The 19,441-nt window shown below is 47.4% G+C and overlaps 1 protein-coding gene across 1 annotated transcript in view; it reads left to right on the forward strand.

Moving 5' to 3' along the window:
• The window catches only part of TH (tyrosine hydroxylase), a 403,874-nt gene that overhangs the window by 343,182 nt on the left and 41,251 nt on the right, over nucleotides 1-19,441 (forward strand). The gene's annotated exons all lie outside the window — the stretch shown is intronic.

Here is a 19,441-nt window from a genome sequence, read left to right on the forward strand (position 1 = left end):
AATCCGTCTTAGCCTTGGCCGTGAGTATGGCGTGCTCCTCTGAGTCGTCAGGCTGTGTAGTGAGTGCGGCCAGAGACCGCTCTGAGGTCTGGAGCATCCGTTCCAGGGTGCGGCGAACCCCGACTACCTGTTGGATGCATTCGCCCCTGGCCACCACTTTAAAAGCGTCCCATTCCACCAGTACTGACGATGCCGTGTCTGTGTTGTGTGCGAAATAGTCTTGGATGCTGGCTTTGTGTGCGTCTCTGAACACTGGGTCCGTGAGGCAGTCTCTAGGGAGGCGCCAGGTGGGGACTGGCGGGCGCGGGGGGCGCCAGTTCAGCCGAATGACGTGGGCATCATGATCCGATAGGATCCGACCCAAGTAATCCGCAGATGCGATCTTAGGGAGGATCGGCGCAGAGCAAAGGAAACGGTCCAAGCGGACCCTGAGGTTATGCGGGATCGAGTGGAAGGAGTAAACGCGGGCAAGTGGGTGTAGGTGTCGCCATGCGTCAGTGAGTGCCCAGTGCGTGGTCCATGCCCTGAAGAGGTCTGCCTGTCGAGGGGCCGGGGAGTGTGTGGGGGGAGGATGTGAGCGATCCAGGGCGGGGTCTAGTGTACAGTTAAAGTCGCCCCCCAGTACCCATGGAACTGTAGTGAACTGGGCTAGAACGCCTGTGAGGTGGTCCCAGAATTTGTCCTGATCTGTGTTGGGGGCATATATGCTTCCAAGGAGTATACCCTGGCCATCGAGCACCCCTTCCAAAAGCGCATACCGGCCCTCTCGATCTACCACCCACCGAAGTTCCCGGAAGGGAGTGCCAGGCCTGACCCAAATTAAAGCGCCGCGCGCAAATGCTGAATAGTGTGTGGCACAGAGGACACCTCGCCATTTGACTTGTAAGCGGGTGAGTTCGGTGGTATTAATATGTGTCTCCTGCAGAAACGCTATATTGGCTGACATGCGCCTAATATATGAGTAAACCGAGTACCGTTTGCTGGGTGTGTGTAGGCCTCGTACATTCAGTGTCAGGACGTTAACGTCTGTGCATGAGACTGCCATACTTAGGGTGTCGTGAGTGGGAGAGGGAACCCCCTGCAGCCCCCGACGGCCGTCGGTGTGCATGTGACATACGTGTTCCTACGCGCCGAGCTTCCACAGTCATAGGGGAGGGACTAAGGGGAGTAACAATAAACAGAACGGTAGGTGGGAAACAGTCCCAATACTGGGGATATCTCACCGGGGGTGACATATCCAAACTAGTGTCCCACTTGGGGAGAAATACAACGAATAACTGCGGGGGTGGCAGCATGTGTCGTCGCTGGGCTTGCGCGCGGGTCAGGCTCTTGCAGGAGAAGCGTCTATCGCACATTAGCGCTTACAAGCAAATGACAAACAGTCTAGGCTCCTAGACGTCGCGCAGCACAACAGAACACCATGAGAAGGATATAACAGTAGGTAGTCCTTTCCTCAGGAGGAGGTGCCAGATCAGCTGGCCAGGGTAGCTTCCAGGGTGTGTACCGCTACAAGGGGGGAGGAGATTGGTCCGATCCCCAACATTGTTCCATCACTGTCCCGGTCCTTCTCAGGGGTGAACAGGTGCGGTTGGCCTTCCAGATCTGAGGTCGTGGGCGACGTATGTAGGCCTGACACCGCTTTCAAGGCGTCTCGTCGTTCATGCATGATTTGCGCGAGGTCGGGTGAGCCCTTGGGGGGTGACTCCTGGTCTCTGGGGCGACCCGATCGAGCACGGCTCGCACCTCGCCGTCTGGAACGCCGGAAGTCGTTATTGCGTGCTCTCTGGGGTCCAGGATTAGGAATGATTGGGCAGTGAAACTCAGTCCAATCCTGCGCTTCCTCCGCCGTATTGAAGAAGAGGGCCTTCCCTTTGTGCAGCACTTTCAGGCGGGCCGGGAACAGCAGGGAGTACTGAAGGTCGTTGGCGCGAAGGCGTTTCTTGACATCGAGGTAGGTGGAGCGCTGAAGCTGTACTTCTCGGGCATAGTCCGGGAACACCATAACATGCTGGTCCTCCACCTGTAGGGGACCGACTGTCCGGGCCGCACGGAGCACCGCGTCGCGGTCTCGGAAGTGCAGAAATTTAGCCAGCATGGGTCGTGGAGGGAGGCCTGGTTTTGGTGCTCGGGCCGGGACCCTGTGGGCTCTTTCAATGGAGAAGTACGCCGTCCTGTCTGCCTCAGGTGTGAAAGATTTGGTCCAGGATTCCATGTACGTCAGAGGGTCCGAGTTCTCAATCCCTTCCGGTAGACCCAGAACGCGAATGTTACATCTCCTTGAGCGTCCTTCCAAGTCCACCGTGCGTTCCTCGAGGGCCGACACACGGTGTAGGACCTCCTTCAGTTCCGCTGTCTGCGATTTCACCGCAGGCTGTAGCTCGGTCACGATCCGCTCTCCCTCCTTCACCCGATCCGCCAACTTGCGGTGGTCGTCGCGGATTAGACTAATGTCCGTCGTCAGAGCCCCCAGCCGCTCCTCCATCGATAGGCGGGACAATTCAATTGCCGCCAACACCTGATCCAGCTTTGCCGACAGTGTAGGGTCGGTCTGCGACGCATGGGCCTGCGTCCATGTCCTCGTTTGTGGCATCCTCTCGGGGGCCGTCTCGGGGACCGCCGAGCATTTTGCGGCATTCGTTTTCCCCATGAGTGCTGATGGAAATGGGGGGGGGGGGCCCGGCTCCTGTGTATATCGCGTTCAGCAGGCCGCCGTCCTTTGGTATGGTCAGATAGATAGGAGCTCAGCAGAGGGTGAGTACACAGTCATTCGCGGTCCCGGGGCGGGTTCTGTCCTCCCACTGGGGGGCCCCACTGTTGGTCAGGACACCCTTAGGAGCTCGCAGCCGCAGGGGGCGACTTTTCGGGTGCTAGGAGGAGGGCAGTAGAGGGGCACTGCCACCACAGTCCAGAGGCCAGAAGCCCGTTAGGGTCGGATCCAGTGCTCCCTCCTCTCCGGCGGGCAGCTCCGCCCTCCAGGTAACTCCGGGGGCCAAGGAACAGACGATCCGGGCCCAGGGAAGGTCTCAGATTGATGAGTGTCTACGGCGTGGCGTGCCACCGCCTCAGGGCCAGTAGAGCTCCGTGCCCCCAGGGTAGTCCTCACATCAGTCACGGTGCCACGACACCCATGGGCGCCATTACAGAGTCAGGCATCTGGGTCCACCAGGACACACGAGGATTTAGGCGTGAACCAGCTCCCCTCCCCCGAGCAGGGGTCAATGCGGATCGTGACTGGACCCCAGAGGGGACAGGGGGGCCGCCGGATCACCGGCACCGCGGCTCGCGAGGGAAGGGGGGAGGGGGGCGTACACCTACCGCCCTCAGGAGGGATCGTGGTCGGTCGGTGGGTCCAGCGCCACACAGGTGGGGTCTCCGCTGGCGCTCCGCTGTCCGCGGCGGTGTGCTGGGAAGATCAGGCTCCCAGACGCGAAGAGGCGCCGGCGCTATGGATCTGCGTTAGTGCGGCCGCCATCTTGTGCGTCGAGATAATGTGGGCAATAGTGCCGGACCGAAAGTCCGAGGTCCAGCTGCCGCGCTCCCCACCGGGCACCGGAGCCGGCAATATTCCTGTCCCACGATGGTCGCCGCTTCAGGGACCGAGTCTCAGAGGCGCTCCCGGTAGGCAGAGGGAGTCGCGCCCGCCATCTTGTGCGCTCGGCACTCCGCTCCGGGTGCGGAGAGGGACGGATCCGTGGCTGTCGTCCGTCTGCAGTTCCCCAGACGAGGGCAGAAGTCACCGCACTGCAGGTGAGTCGTCCAGGAGTAGGTATGGAGAGGCTGAGGCTCCCGGCGATCATGGGAAATGGGCAAGATGCTAGCCCGATCGCGGAGCCTCAGCAAGACACAGCCGCCATCGTGGCTTGCCAAGCCACGCCCCAATCCTAATGTCGTAATATGCAGTTTGATATGCAACAGTCAGGTACTTCACAACATAAGAATAATGCAGATCGTAATACGGTTATCTGGCGATTTGTACTGTCACTGTAATCCAATGTGTAAAGCAACAATGTGGTAAACTGTTATGCCCCCGTAATGCAATGCGTACGGTCCCCCTTCAGGTACTCTGGTGGGCAAAAGCAATGCAACGTGTAATACAGTTATCAGGCAATTCGTTATGTGAAACTAATGCAATGTGGAACACATATATCCGGCAGTTCGGGATGCAACACTAATGCAATGTGTAACATGACTTTGGTGCAGGATTCAGACAAGGCGGAACACATCTATCAGGCAAGTCGTTATGCAAACTTAGTGCAATGTGTAACACACCTATCAGGCAGTTCGTTAGGCAAAGTAATACAATGGGCAATACGACAAAACAGGTAGTCTGTTGTGCATGAATAAAGCATTGCGTTATACAATCATCAGGTACTCCACTACGCAGAAGTTATGCAATGCGTAAGTTACTCCAGCACTTTTCACGGTGCCTCCGGCGGTCTCTCCGCCACTCGTGCTGGCTTGCGGTTAGTCTCAGGCCACAGTTGCCTTCTCAACACAGGTAAGATAGAACACTGTAACTGCAGTTTCGCACTCAGGCCCCGGTGCTGCCACTCCCTTGGCACAAGGGCCTCAATCCGAGCCGAAGCAGAGGCTCGCACTGCAGAACAGAGAGAGAGGCTGAGAGCATCTCCTTCCGAGCCCGGGTCCCGCCCCAGGAGTCGACACACGTTACCTGGGGGGTACAAACCCACTCTCCTCTCCTCGTTCCACGACTTGGGCCTCCAATGCAATCTCTGACTTTCCGGGCAATGGAAAGATCTCAGGCTGCACACTACACCCGCACTCAGAGGCACCAAGACTCACTGGAACTCAGGGTGCACGTTAACCAGACAACTCCTCAGGAGGGTCTCAGGCTAAGCATGACACAAGCACGCAGCATCGCTGAGACACACTTGATCTTCTTGTGCTCATGATCACAAGGCACAACTTGCACAGGTTTCAGGTAGTAGAAAGCACACACACTCCGCGTCGCTGAGACACACTTTAGCATTTGGTGCCCCCAATCGCTGGGTACCTCTTGTGCAGGTCTAAGGCTGCGAACAGCACATGCACACAGCGTCGCTGAGGCACACTCGCACTTCTGGTGTACACGATCATGGGCCAATCCACATGAAAGTCTCAGGCTGCCCCCAAGTACACGCACTCAGCATCGCTGAGACTTACTTGGCTCCTCGGCACACATGTTCACAGGATGATCCTCTCGACAGACTCAGGTTAGACAGAGAACACGCACACCGCATCTCAGACCCTCATTTGGAACTCCCGGTGCCCAAGATCACAGGGCACAACTTGCAAAGGTCTCAGGCTAGACAGAACACATGCACCCTCGGCATATCTGAGAGTCTTCTCTGGAAACTTTTGTGTTCCTGTGTTTCCAAACAGGGAGCCAGCTCACCTCAGGCCCTTGGGGATAGTTACTTCAGGACACAGCACACATCAAAGTCCTTCAAACAGGGGGACACAGCACACAGCAAAGTCCCTACCGCCTTTCCTTGGTTAAAACAGCAAACTGCAGGCCAGCCCCAGATCACACAGCAAGAGCAGTCCTATCCAGCAGTCTATTCAGTTGTTTCTTCCTTGGCAAAGGTTCCTCTTGATCCACGAAGTAGCTCCAGTCTTGTTCACACTTAATCAAGACATTCTTCAAAGTTCAGGGGCTTCAGCTCGCATAGTTATACCTCTCAATGTAATGTAATGTAAATAGGTTTTTATAGAGTGCAGCTATCACTCCAAGGAGCATCTTGGCGCTGGAAAACCAGAAAGATGCAGGGTCTGGTTTTCTGCTTTCATTAGTGAGGCCAGGGTACTCATATTAAAGCTTTGCAGCACATTTCAGGAAGACTAAATATCCAAGTCTTCAGTGCTTTCCTGAACTCCGGCTCCAAGACCATAGCAAGGAGATGTCTTTGAAGTCTTTGTTTTACAGGGGGCACTGACCCCTGCTCAAACAAGTTCTGGGTGCCTCCCTACCAGTGACACCATCTCCCCTTGATTAGTGGGGTCTGGATTCTCAATCACTCAGCAGGAGATGAGACAATTGTTTTATAGCACACACCAATTGCAGGTCAGCCTGTGCTGTCTCACCTCCTCCCTGGGTCAATACATTCCCCAGGTCCTATTGCTTTCAAATCCAGCCAGTCAATCCACAACCAGGCAGAGACACACAGAAATGTTTAAAGCACAAAAACCAAGCCACTTCTAAAAGAGTTGATTACAAACACACAATGCAAAAACCATCTTCATTAAAAGATTTGTTATTGCAGGGTGAGTTCAGGCATACTAAACTTCACCCTTCCATCTTAAGCCCTTGTGGAGCTAGGCTGGAAAACATATTGCACAGCCTCGCCATTCTATTCTAATGGGCAAGATGGCCTTTCAGCAGTGAAAACGAAATGGAGATTATTTCACTGTCAGAACATGGCACACGGCTCAGTGCATGTCTCACCTTTCACATGCACTGCACCCTGTCTAGGGGGTACCCTAGACCTACCACAGGGGTGCCTGTTGTGTATGGAAAGGGAAGGGCAGGGTCTGGTAAGTGTGTGCAGCTAGCAGAACAACATGGCAGTTTAGGAAACTGTGTGCAAGCCCTGCAATGGCAGACCTTCCCTTCCCTTTCCCAGGCTACTTGAGTGGGTGGCACTATAATTGCTGCAGGCCCAACAGTAGCATTTGCATTACTAGCCCAGGCACATATAGTGCCCTTCACTGGGGATTTTACTAGTAAAGCAACCATATCAATAATGGACAACCAATCACCATTACAATTTACACAGGGAACACTTGCACTTTGACACTGGTTAGCAGTGGCAAAGTGTCCAAAGCATCTAAGTTGGCAATACCATATCCATCATAGTACCAAAAATAGAGGTAGAGGCAAAAAGTCAGGGGTAATCATGCCAAGAAATGCCAGGCCTAACAGGAAGCAAATACATTATTGCACTGAGCCTCTTTTTGTTCATTATCACATATGAGAACACCTTCAAATACTTGAGTTCAGGATGTCCGTTGTACAAACACCTCTCTTGTGTTCAGTTTAGTTTAGCCTATAGTGCTGTACAATCCATAATAAGAATCTAGGCCACATGTAGGGTGCACATGATAACTGATTTGCTAATTCACTAATGGTATTGTTGTGAAGGCTGGAGCAGGAATGTTTTTCAGTTCATGTTGAAAAACTCTCACTTTTGATAAATATTCTTCTCATTTAAGTGATATAATCTGATGAACTAAGGTGAAGAACTCCCAGTGTTAATGAAATACATTTAATTTTTTTTTTTTAAAACACTGTATCATATAGTAAAAGAATGGTTCTTGCATAATTTATATGTCAAATATTTTCATTGCTAGGATGATATATGGATATGTGGGCTCTTACAGCCAGAGTCAAGCATTTAATACGTTTGCTGGATTTCCTTTCCACAACACAGTCTGGGAATATAGTTTCAAGACCCCTTGACAGCAATGTGCCAATCCGAGGGAGAAAGCTAGATGGACAGCAACCACATCACAACCTCTCAGCGAGTGACATTTGTTTTAGGAAATGATCAATCCTGTGTGAGATATCACAGGCATAGTTAGTGAAACTCCAAAGCTCTTCCATTATGGAAATGCACACTCAATAACACTAGGAACTCAGGAATATAATTCAAAGATTTATTTAGAATCAAAACCCTAGCCTAGTGCATAGAATATGAATAGTAACTATTATGAAAACAAGACAATAGTGGCAATGCAACTTATCAGGATGGTAAACAGCAACACATATTGTAACATTGTGGTTGTATCATAAAGCCTGTTTATATCAATATTTCCCACCCCGCCTTACATTCAACTTACTAAGCTGAACGTAGCACCAAAAGCAGCCACATTCCTCTTATGAACAATAGAACCAATGATCAGCAAAGTAGATGCAACTGCTATGCACGTTTGCATCAGTCAGGCATAAAGATAAGCCACCAGATTGAGGGGTAGCTGCACCTCCCCGTAGCCTTCAACAAAGGAAGGTGATTACAGCTCTGTATGGCCTTGCTGTCTCAAATTTCTGTTACATAGTTAATATCTAGCTTATTACATTGTTCCCTTAGTTTATATATTGTGTCTGAACATTGTTGAACCATCTCAAAATAATCAATTAGCAAAAAGGCCCTAGCACTCTTTCATTTACGTACATTATGTGAATCCTTGCCTATTGTTTAAAAACAATACAGCATTTATCTTTATCCATGAAACCCTGTTCATTATTTAAAAACAATGACTGGGAAAGGGAATTCAATCGATACTAAAACATGAATATATTCAAGCATTCTTAATTATCACATTGCAATTATTAACAATATGATTGGTTGTGCATTCATATTTGACACTGATGCCTAAATAAACAGCATCTATAATTCAAGAAAGAAGACACCTAGAAGAAAACATTTATGATCATTATAATACCATGGCTCAGTTATGGCTTGACTCTCCCTGTTAATTTGTTGGCGTGCCCACCTCTAGTGTCCCATCACTACTGTTTTTGAGAAACAGCAAGTAAATGTCACAAGTGGTGTCTCATCACTATGGGAATGCTTCTTTCGGTGCAGCTAAGCTCCCCAAGGACTGGTTGGTGTGTCACTAAATGCCCCATCTTTGGAATATGGGCAGCTACTTGGGACCAGTATATCAGTTCAGCTTTGCCTATTAGGGGGTGATCCTGGACCTTGGGGAGGAAACTCACAGTTGTTGTTAGAAGAGGAGAAGAAGGCATGCTGCCATGAGTGAGGAAGATTGGCCTCATCTCATTTTCAGAAACCACGAGGCACTACTGCTTTTAGCATGCCACGAGAACCAGCTGCTCCCTGTGAGGTGAGATTGTGCCAATGCCAGAATGTTGATGATTTTTTTGCTAGCCATACTAGAGCAAATATTGCCTTGCAAAGATTGGTTCTTTGCCACATCTTCATTTCCTCTGAGGAGGGTCCTTTCTGTGCCTTATGCCAACTGAGGATGTGACTGCTGAGGGAGGAGGTCAGTAAGCCCCTGGGGTGACCATCGGCCTCTATTACGAGCAGCCTGTGGCACTCTTCCTCCCTTGTGGCCTGCAGACAGGTCACAAAGGCCCACCTGAGAAGAAGCCCGACATGAAAGTTGCAACACAGACATTGGCCCATGGAGACTAAGGGGCATATTACCAAGCAATAGCGATAATTATCGCTATTGCTTGGTTAGAGACAAATTTTACCGCTAAGCTGCGGCGATTTTTATCGCAGATAAACCTTGGTATTACCAAGGTTTATCGCAAATGCGATAAAAAACGGCCGCAATGCATGAATATCGCTGAAAAGTCAGCGATATTCATCCATTACCGAGCTAATGCTCTTAGCCATGTTATCCACCTCCCATTGGATAACATGGCTAAGAACTGCTCAGGGCAGGTGTTAGCTTTTGGAGATATTCGCGCTTAGCGCGAATATCTCCAAAAGTTGGTAATAGGAGATAGCGATGTTAGCGACTGTTTCCAGTCGCTAACATCTTGGCACGCCCACTTTGCATGTCATTAGTGATAAATATCACTGACATGCAAAGTGGGGCCCAAGATGGTCGCTATCTCCTACTAGCTGTCACTAACTGGTGTTAGCGACATCTAGGTAATAGGGGGATAATTTTATCTCCGCTTTCTTGGCTTTTAAAGCCAAAAAAGCGGAGATAAACCCCCTTGATAATATGCCCCTGAGTCCTCCTTCACAACTGAGCAACACTATTGGTGAGCTACAGTCAGCTGATGACAACTGTTGTTTGAATGGTGGAAACCTGGGTTTGTAAATGACTCCTGAATTACATGGGAGTGGAAGTTTCATCAGACCGCAACCTCCAAATTTGCAGCAAGATCTAATGCACCTACGGTGTGTCACATCCATTGCTTTCTAACATGATTACTGCAAGGCTCAACAACATCCAGTTTCAGAGTCAGATATGGACTATCCGGCCCATCTCTGCCTCTAAGACAATGGGCCGGATGTACGACCATTTTATTTTGCGCCTTACAAATTGCGACTAACAGTGTGTTTATCACTGTTTGTCGCAAATTGCGAGGTTCATTAATATTAATGAGCCTATCGCAATTTGTGAGCCCATTGCGATTGACAGGCCCTCCCAGGGAAGGTGGCCTGTTGGGCTCAGCAGACCACCATGTCCGGGACTGCTTTTAAATAAAGCAGTTCTTTTTTCAAATGCAGCCCATTTTTCTTAAAGGAAAACGTGATGCATTTTTAAAAAAAATGAAACTTTTTGTTTAATTTTTTAAGGGAAGGCAGTGGTCTGTGGGACCACTACCTGCTCTTAAAAAATATTTTCGCATGCATTTGCAACGGGGAAGGAGTCCCCTGGGGATTCCTTTCCATTTGTGAATGCAGTAGGTGGTAATTGCGAGTGTTTTACGACCTGCAATTGCGGTTGCAAAACATTAGTATATGGTTTTGAGACTCGTTATTTGGAAGGGAACGACCCTTCCAAATAGCGAGTCTCAAAACCTATTTAGCAAGTCACAAATAAATTGTGACTTGCTAAATAGGCTTTGTACATGGCCCATGATGTTTTTGCATGCGCAAGCGGGTCGTACATCTGGCCCTATGTCTGGAACCGGTGCCCGTGCACACCAATCCTAAAGACCAGTAAGACAAAACAGAATCTTTGTGAAGCACATTTTAATATACTTAAACAACAACTCGTCAGACAGCACAGAGTTACTCGTAAGGTAAATACATGTGTTGTTCACTGCCCTCTACAATGGACAAAGATGGAACTGAACTGCTCAAGAGTCTGAATCCACAATCCTGGTGGACCCTGTCTTACATGAGGTTACTAAATTTTACTGCAATTTCAAACCTTTTTTGTAAGTAAACATTCTGTTCTTTATAGAAGAAAGAGACTGGCTGAAAAATTTAATGATTGTGCTTAACTCATACATGACCTCATCACTATCAAGGACTACGCATCGGCTGCACAATCCCCCTACTACTTTATTTATTTATTTATTTTTGATTGTTTAAGTGTATTCGGACAAAATGTCGAGTTTTAAACATCCTGATACATAAATATCATAACAAATATTGTTTCTACAAACATATAGTGGTGCACAAAATTGTTAAGAATATCGTATTTTTGGCAAGAAATATTGTTTTAAAAATGTTGTTTTTAAATTGTTTTCATTAATTTAGTTATAAAAATAATGTTTATTATTAATTTAATATGTTTTAGTTAATATATTAATTTCAAGTGATAATTTTGTAAGTGTAATTGTTATTTATTTTTTAAAATATAATTTGTAATTTTCAGTCATTTAGCAATGTATTTCTAATTTTAATTAGTAATTTACAGTTCAGTAGTAGGTTGCTGGGTTTGTTGGTGAACAGGGAAGAAAGTTACTTAAATTATAAATTATGGTTATGATTTTTATTGTAAATTGATTAATGAGTTGATTAGTAATTAGGTTAATTGTTACATTATATGGTTTTGTTTATTTTGCTATTTTAATGTGTATTTTAATTTTATTATTATTAATAGTGTGCTATATTTTAGTAGCAGGTTGTTGGAGTGGAAAGTTAATTTAATACAAAGGGGCCCATTAGGATAGCGAGTGGATTGCCCCGCCGGCGGTGTCCACCGCTGGCCCGGCGGGGGCGATCTGCCCTCTATCCATGCCTGATTGATCCCCCGCCATATTAGTGTGGCTGGGGTGTCTGCGGCGGACGGAACGACCATCTGCCACTTTTCCGCGGGCGGAAAATGGTCACAATATGGTGGCAGTGTCTACTAGACACCACCTTCCATAATATGATGCATGCGGAGATTCGCCTTTCCATGGCAGCGTTGCCGCCATGGAAAGGCATGCGGTGTCTGATGTTGAGGGCCCATTGCGGGCCCCCACTGTGTCGGTTGTGCACAACCTATGGTACCCCCCTCATTGCCATACAGTACGTGATAGGCACCACGTGGTGCCTGCCATGTAGTGCATGGCAATGATTTGGGCCCTCCTACTGCATTGCGGGCCAGTCTGCAGCCAGCAGATCCACACGCAATGTAATAGGTCTGGGATGCTCCCACCAGTGTGGCGTGCGCATCATAATATGCATTGCGGAACCGCCGAAACTTCGGCGGTCGGGCCCTGGCTCCGTTGCGATGTCCGCCCGCCATCGTAATGGACCTCTATGTATTTTAAGTTTAATTGTAAATATGTGTTCTATTGTAAATAAATCATTGAATTGATTATTAAATATTGTTTACTGTTTGTTACATTATAATCTTTAATTTATTTTGTTAATTGTATTGTATATTTAGTTTTATTATTCACAATAGCAAGTTATATTTTAGTACTGGGTTGCTGGGTTTGTAGGGGAATTGCTTGGGAAGTTGATTACATTAAAATATATTTTAAATTAATACTCATATGTTAATGATATAACTAATTTGAATATGCTTTCCCTACGGTTGCTTGGACTGGAGAGGGAATAATAAATCTAATCCCTTCGAAATCCAGCGCTTTTCCTACAACTGCTTAGACTGGAGTGAGAACAGTAAATGTAACCCTTACGTAGTCCAACGCTTTCCCTACTGTTGCTTAGACTGGAGTTGGAATAGTAATTCTAACCCCTCCTAAATCCAACCTGCTCCCTACTGCTGCTTAGTCTGGGGTGGAAATAGTTAATCAAATCCCCCTTAATTCCAACTTTTTGCCTGTGTTGCTTAGAGTGTATTTTTAATATTTCTTATATTGTTGTTTATTGTTTTTTTACATTGTAAAAGTTTTCTTTTTTTTTACTATATTTCTTTAGTTAATGTTTTACAAATACAGGGGCAGAATTACAATAACTGGTGCATCCCTGCATATCAACAGAGATGCGCCAGTTATTGTGCGTGACGGCAGACACCTCTTGCGCCACCACGGATGCGCCGCATTTACAATGCGGCGCACCATGGGGCAAGAGTAGACAGATGTGTGACGCATCTGCTGCCGTAAAGGTGATGCATTGCTGGAGTCGCGTCGCAAGCGCGACGCAGCTCCAGCAAGGCTCGGGTGCCACTATGCCTAACATGCTGCGTCAATCCTTACACCTGCTTCAAGCAGGCGCAGGGTTTTGACGCAGCATGACCTTAAAAGTGACTTAGTGAAATCTTGTAGATTTCACTCAGCCACTTTTAGGAGGTGTTCCTGTGCCAGAACGCCCCCCCCTGCGCCTGAACGCCCACATGTGGCGCAGGGCTTTGCAACGTGATGCATCTCCCAGATGCGTCACGTTGTAATTACCCCACAGCATGGCGCTGGCTTTGCGCCGCCGCTGACGCAACGGGGCTTGTAAATCTGCTCCACAGTATTATAACTTTTTAATTATATTGTTCTTGATTTTTTTTTAATTATTAAACTTCTCTTAATATATGTTACATACATTGTTTTGGTTTCTAAATGTAGTGTACAGTATTAATAAATGCAATTTATGTTTATTTTATGTTAATCTATGTTTATTTTAATATTTTATGTAGGTTATGTAGGGTAGAATATTTTTGTTTGTGGTATATATTTTTAAGTTTTAATGAATTTTTCTGTTAATGTTTAAAACCAAAAAATGTTTGTTGATTGTTGGTGACTATACATATATATATACATATACACACATATACACACACATATAGGGGCACATTACGATGGAGGATTTTCCGCATCCTCCGGGCCGGTGGAAGCCACCGCCGGCCCGGAGGATGCGGAAAATCCTCTGCGGACCCACCAAAGGCCCACCGCCACATTAGAATGGCTGGTGGGTCCTGGTTTCTGTCCGCCGCTTTTCCGCCGCGGTTGGCTTACAACCGCGGCGGAAAAGGCCTAATATGGTGGTGGTGTCTCTCAGACACCGCCAGACATATTAGGATGGCTGTGCAAACATGCTTTTCCGCGGCGGATTCTCCGCCGAGGAAAAGCATGTGGATCTTCACCTCGGGGGCCCGTAGCGGGCCCCCTGGGTGAAGGAGGGGTGAGGGGTGCACATGGGGGGTACCTATGGTACCCCCCTGCCTTTGCGTGCACGAAGCGGCAGGCACCGCGCAGTGCCTGCCGCTGTGTGCATGCAAATGCACTGCTTTCATTTTTTACATTGCGGCGGGTGCTGCTACAAGCAGCACCCGCCGCAATGTAAAAAATACAGGATGTGACCGCCAGGGTGGCCGTCACATCCTAATTGCCGTGGAGGGACCGCCGCTGCCCATGTGGACGGTCCCTCTTACGCAGGGGACGCAAGTCCGTCCGCCATCATAATAGGGCCCATAATTTCGAAAAATATACTTAAAATGATTAAATTGGCACTATATCACAATTAAAGAATAGTCTGTTTTAACTACACAAATAGAAGCTCAATATTTCTTAAAAAAGGGAATTTTAAATGGTCATTTTTGTTATAAATTATATTTTAGAAGCAATATTTTTGTCATTTACATTATACAATATTTCAATCACTCAATATTTACAATGACAATATTCTCTCAGTAGTACTTGTCAAAGATTAAATATCAGCCCCTACTGCCTACATGTTAAAGAGGCTCTTGGCATTTCAATGTGCTGCCCAATAGGACCCATCCCCCTTGAAGACCAGACATACCATGGAATATTTGTTACTAGTTTTACCCAATACTTCTGAGCATGCCAAGATTTAGAGAAGTGACCTGAACTAGTGCCCTATTTAGAATTTGCAGACAGGGCAGTCTGTCACGAATGTGTTGGAGTACTCTGTCCACACAAGTGATGGTCCACCCTCTCAAAAATAAAGTGAGGCTGTCAGTCATATTTCAACTGGCCGAAATCTTAGACTGACAGACTGACGGAATTCGGTCTAAGTACCTCAGACTGACTACCTTATTTAGAGCAAGTGGTCTAACATACTTTTTTCCTGTTTGAAGCCGCTAGGAAAACTCTGGCAGTCACAAACAGGTAAAAACACTATGGGCCAGATGTACGACGAGAATTAGCATGTTCAAACGGGTTTGCGACCTGTTTGCGCATGCTAATTCTGATCAGGCCAAGTACATACACTATTTTGCGAGTTGCAAATAATTAGCAAATCGCAAAATAGTGTTTTGCGACTCGCTTTTAGGAAGGGGCGTTCCCTTCGCAATAGCGAGACATGTCCCAAAGTTTTTCAACCGCAATTGTGGTTGCCAAACGCTCGCAAATTACCACCCTCTGCAAGAGGGTGGTAATGCAGTCGCAAATAGGTACCACTGCCTGCCCTTAAAAAATGAAACAGAAATGTTTCATTTTTATAAAAAAACGCATCCCGTTTTCCTTTAAGGAAAATGGGCTGCATTAAAGCAAAACTGCTTTATTGACAAGCAGTCCTGGACATGAAGGTCTGCTGAGCACAGCTTGTCACCATCCCTGGGAGGGCCAGCCATTCCTAATGGGGTCGCAAATTGCGAGTGGCTCATTAATATTCATGAGCCTCGCATTTTGCGACACCATTGGATATCGCGTTCAGTGTCTCTGACATGGTAGTGCATTGTAAATTGCACCTCGCAATCTGCGACTCGCAATCGAGCGCAAATTGCGAGGCGCAATTTACAATGGTTGTACATCTGGCCCTAAATGCCTCCTAAACCCTGGAAGAAAACTTCTATGGTATCAGGCCATTATTGTTTTGTTTTACAAAAGCAAATCACTCCTCTGGGAGTTGATTTTGCAAACCAAAACATTTTTTTGAACGGTCACATAAAATATGGCAAAAGTACAATGTCTTCAGAGGAGACGTTGTGCCAGTAGGTCCCCTATACCCATATTTAGAGATCTCCGCCAGGCAGTCACAGATCTCTAAACGTGGTGTATAATTGTCCGCCATGACAATAGTGGTTATCACCTCTGCCCTTATTGCAGATGTCAGGCCGCCCCCAAACTCTAAATGAGGCCTATGGTCCTTAAATGGTAATTATCCATGTGAAGGCTAGAGTGTCCCAATACCATTCCCACAATGTCCCACAATCCTGAAGGTTTATAGGAATTACCATTGGGGGAATCAATGGTTTGGTCTTGCAGTTGGTCAAATTTATTGGCCTTTTTTAGGTCTCGGCTAGGGTGGCTGCGCACATGCGCAGCTCGCTTGGCGAGATTTAATGTTTTTGAGGGACTTTCAGTAAAAGGCTTCAATCCCCACCCCTCTTTCCCATTGGCCAGCGTCACCGTTTATGCTAAACGGTGGCCAGCCATGGAAAACAGCTTTTTGTGTCGTGTCCTTTAGGCTTTTTCGGCTGTCCCACTTGGACGGGCTCGTCTACCTTCCGTGCGTCGCAAAAGGTTTCTTATCTATATGGGGCCATGTGTTTTAAACACATGGCCCCATAAAGACAAGAAATCATTTTGCTCCGGGCGAAAGTGAAAGCGGACCGTGCTTGTACGCCCTGTGGTGGGGACAAGGCCTAATGTTGAGGGACGGCTTGGATGACATCCTTAGAGTACTATTTCCAGCATATGCAAAACGCAGAGCTCTTAGCTAAAGGAAACTATTGATTTTTGTTCCCTTTCTAAAAGCATGGTAATCACCGTATTGATCACGAGTAACATTACCCAGCATCGTCTTCCCGGGTTAGATTAGCTTGTTTATTCGTAATCCGTTTAAACCTGGGGAAGTATTTGAGATTAAGTTATTAATCTGGTATAGAGAAGAAATACAGGGGGCACAATCCTTGGAAATGATTTAATTCAGACTTAATGACGATAAACAACAGAGGCTGATGACACCATGGGGTAGTTATGTGGATAAGCACGGAATTTGTGCAGTGATCGGACCCTGGCAGAGCACTGACTGATGTGTCACGAGTAACATTACCCAGCATTGTCTTCCCGGGTTAGATGAGCTTGTTTATTCGTAATATGTTTAAACCTGGGGATGTATTTTAGATTCAGTTATTAATCGGGTATAGAGAAGAAATACAGGGGGCACAATCCTTGGAAATGGTTTCATTCAGACTTAACGCCGATGACAAGTTGATGACGCCATGGCATAGTTATGTGGATAAGCACGGAATTTGTGCGGTGATCGGACCCTGGCAGAGCACGGACTGATGCGTCATAGATTTTTGGTATGTGGCATTCATGTGAGGGCGCCATCTGCTGTGACTTGGGGAAACGGGCACTCTCTGTGCTCATTGTGCAGTAACAAGCTGCACAATCTTTCTCCATCACAATGTGCAGGCAGTGGTTTTAAGCAGGAATGACTTCCATGTGAAAGAGGGTTATGTTTTATCTTTCTTTTCACGGATTGTCTATACCGTGGCATGCGTAGACCGTTCGCTTTACACAGACGTTCAGAACAGAAAGGATCATTAATATCGTTATGCCGGCTTGAGCGCTTTATTGCATAGACATTTCAGAAAATGGGGTACTCCCAAGGTTAGTCCTGGACCTGGGCACTATACGATACAGAAAACAGTGGTCCTAGAACCTTATTTACAACAGCAATTTAGTCAGAGCATATCGTTAATTCTATTCTATTGTTAAAAAAAACGGAGGGTAGGGCCAAGATTCAAGGCAGGCTCCTGCCTAAGATTTAATTCAAATTTACTCAAGGCATCAGACTTTCTGAAAATGAGCATACAACAACAGACCAAAATTGTTATATCCACCAGACAATTTAATGTACTTATTTTAGGTGGAGAACTTTTGCATATTCAATGAGTAACATTTAAAAAGGGGAGGTTGCTCCAAAGGGGAACGTGCTGGTAGAATGAGGGGTGCTCAGTGTAAAAAGAAAGAGAAAATCAGTGGCGAAAGAACTGCGTATTATTTGGATGGGCAATATGAGCGGCGGTGCAAGTAATTAAATTGAGTGAACTTCAACTAGGGTTTTCTGAAGATTGTGCGCACCTGTTTAAGTGCTGTGTCCCTTTGCCTGTCCCAGTGCTGTTGCCCATTTTTCCCTGAGTGTAGGATAACCCACTATCCTAGTATCTGGTAGCGCCTTGTAAAGCACGGTGATGGCTCATCTGGCAGTCTCATGTGACTGCAGCAGTTAACAAGAGTCCAGCTCCAGCTGCTTGGACCCCCAAAGATGCCCAATAGCAGCCAACAGCGCACATTAGGCTATGAATTGGCCCTCCGCAATGCCATACAGTTATTGCATTTTTGGGATTGTGAGAAGGGTTTTATGTAGTTAGAGGTCTCCCAGCACAATGAGGCCAGCATATCTCCACGTTATGGCATCATGGTGCACAGTCACCCTGTGAAGAGACATCAACGCCCATGTAGGCATGCTGGGGGAGTTGGGCAATGGGCCGCAAATGGGCTGGACATTTCTATGCCTACAGCGCTGGGCAACCATGGTCAAACAGCCAGAGCACGGGATAGCTATTGTGGGGTCCAGCAGCCAGCTTACGATCATACACTCCCGTAGCTCTCTCTCCACAGCCACTTGCTCGGGACCAGAAGTACCAGAAAGCCAGCGCATCAGCTATTACAATTGAGCCACCGCATAGTAGAGCTCGTAATGCGGTGCACCAAACCCGCCACTGTCAAGAGGAGCTTACAATTTGTTGAGCGCCACCCTCTTAGAACCAGACCCCCAAACCAAGTCAGAGAGGGTGGATTTCAGTTCCCTGAAAAAGCAAGCATGGTGAAGCAAGCATGGTGGCTAACTTGAAGAGCTGCAAAATAATACAATACCTGAGGCAGCACCAGCATCTTTGCTATCACCATCCTACCCTTCGGCAATAGTGTCAGGTGTTTCAAAACTCAAAGGAGTTGTGTGTGCTCATTACGACTTCCCCCCCATTCCCCTATAAAAGATCAGCATCAGAGTAGTGTATAGTCACTCCCAGGTAATGGAAGGAGTCAGGGCACCAGTCCATCACTAGGGCAGGCAGTGCCTCCAGTTCTCCCTGAGTCACTGGCGTAACGAAATTGAGGGGGTCCCCCTGTAAGGTACATGGAGGGGCCCCCTCCGGGCTCAATCTGGAGCTAGCCAACCAGAGTATTGTGCTGAGGGGGGGCCCTGGAGCTTGGGGGCCCCCAAAAGCTTGGGGCCACCTGGAGCTTGGGGGGCTCTCCGCACTGTTGGGGCTGCAGGGGCATGTGTTATGCCACTGACCTGAGTACGATTCTGCATGGAGAATAATCCTGATTTCGCCCAGTTTAGTCGAAGGCCCAAGGCCCTTTCAAAGTCGTTAAGTGCCTCCATTGTGCCTGAGAGATCCCTGCGCACACCCCTTAGTTATACTAGCGCATCATACCAATACAGTGATATGATTTCCTGGGAGTTTACGTCCAGAATCCCCCACTGCAGGCCCGCAGGCAGAAAGACATGTGATGGGCTCCATTGCCAAAGCAAAAATGATCGCAAAAACAAGAGGTGATGGACAGAATGCAGAACAATGTCATACATTCACCCCAGTACAGAGATCTGGGCCTAAATCCATCGTTTTTTTGCTCACC

The sequence above is a fragment of the Lissotriton helveticus genome, chromosome 3_1 (genome assembly GCF_964261635.1).
Source record: "Lissotriton helveticus chromosome 3_1, aLisHel1.1, whole genome shotgun sequence".
NCBI lineage: Eukaryota > Metazoa > Chordata > Amphibia > Caudata > Salamandridae > Lissotriton > Lissotriton helveticus.